Source organism: Pinus tabuliformis, chromosome 9, assembly GCF_031772625.1.
Source record: "Pinus tabuliformis cultivar Carrire ecotype Pingquan chromosome 9, CPIR1, whole genome shotgun sequence".
In the NCBI taxonomy this organism is placed as follows: Eukaryota; Viridiplantae; Streptophyta; class Pinopsida; order Pinales; family Pinaceae; genus Pinus; species Pinus tabuliformis.
Genome location: NC_142307.1, coordinates 1,157,055,691 through 1,157,057,319, shown reverse-complemented (window position 1 = coordinate 1,157,057,319; position 1,629 = coordinate 1,157,055,691).

Below are 1,629 nucleotides of genomic sequence, written 5' to 3'. Positions count from 1 at the left end.
CTCCTCTTCACCTCCTTCAAGCAATCACCCAATAGTTCTATAGTGAAACCAACAGCATATCATTACTTTGAACAAAATTCCAGCCTCCTGAGCTCATAGGAGAGAGCTCAATATATAGATGAATTGAGAAAGGATGAGTCAGCTTGCAACTGATGTGTAGCTGCCTTGTGTCCTCTCTCTCTTCAGTTGATCTTCAGTTCTTGAGTCCACTTGGAGAACCTTGCTTCCACTTGGAGAAACAGAGCCTCTGACTCATCACAAGGCGAAATCCCTGATCCAAGTGTCATTTTTGGAAGATTCCAGAGCAATGACTCAGTGTGCCACTTGTCCCATCTCGCTCAGCGCAGGTGTCCTTTGTCCTACCTGCTTTGCAACGCAGGTACACCATGGAGGAGTTGAGTTTCAGCGCAGAAGCCTAGTGGAGCACCTGCTTTGATTTCAGGATTGCTTGTTTTTGAGTGTTTTCAGGTGGAGAACTGATCTGAGAGATTTTGGTTTGCTGACCTTGTTCCTCTAGGGGTAGGAACATCATGTCTAGGGACTTTGGATCCCTTGGATTATTGACAATTCATGCCTGATGCTGCAAGGCACAAAATTGTCTATAACAGTGTGTCGCAAAGTTTTGCACCGTGTGCATTACATAATCCAAAAATAATACATGTTCATCCTGATACATCCTGGGATGACATGTCCCTCAAAAAATATGCATGAAAAAAGCCTAGGAGTCTATTCGCGGTGGTGCTCATGATAGCATGTCACCGCATGCACCAAGCGTCTCAACAGACGATGGATGCGGGTCGGCACCCCCACTGTGTGCCTATGGCATGCAAAAGGCACGTCCGCCAATCTGGCATAACCCAGAATCCCTTGGGTAAGTCCCTCGAGATTCTGCACCAGCTCTTCCCCCATGGCACCCCTTGCCTGAGGATCAGCTGCGGGTTGGCCCTCCATGCTATAGGAGACAATCCGGTTGGTCACTCTGGGCCAACATCTGCATATACATACAACTGTCATCAGAACATTCATGTATTGACAAAAAAATGAAAATACATAAAACATAAAAAAGAAGGAGATTGTACCTAACTCCTCTTCCCACTCCTCTCCCTCTGGCAGTGGGAGGTCTGGATCCCCCATGAAGTTGGTTCCCGCGTATGGCCAATCCTCTACCACGATCAGCTGGTGGCGAAGCCATATGAAGAACTCAGGCCGCCAAGACATCTGCTGGCCCCCTCCTCCTCTGGGCATCAATGCTGCCCAGCGAGCCATCCTAGGCTCTCGTGGCAATGGGTCCGCTACTACAGCTCCCTGATACTGGAAGAGGGGTAATCATTCCAAGAAGAATGACACCACAATCGAGCCATACCCGAACTGTTTCACTCCCCCTGCGCTTACACTTTGTAAGCTGCCTTTTGATATTTATAGTCACCGCTGTAGCCCAGTAAAAAATGGTGGGGTTGAGGCATTCTGTCGCTAGTAACAGATGATTCTTGCTCGCCTCGTGGGGCACCTGTACCCCAGCTGCACGCGCGATAGTGAACAATATCACCTTAAGAACCAAATCATGGATGGTGGCGATATCCACCTTGGCACTGTTTTTCCCAAATTGTGCCTCTGGACACACTCGGGCCT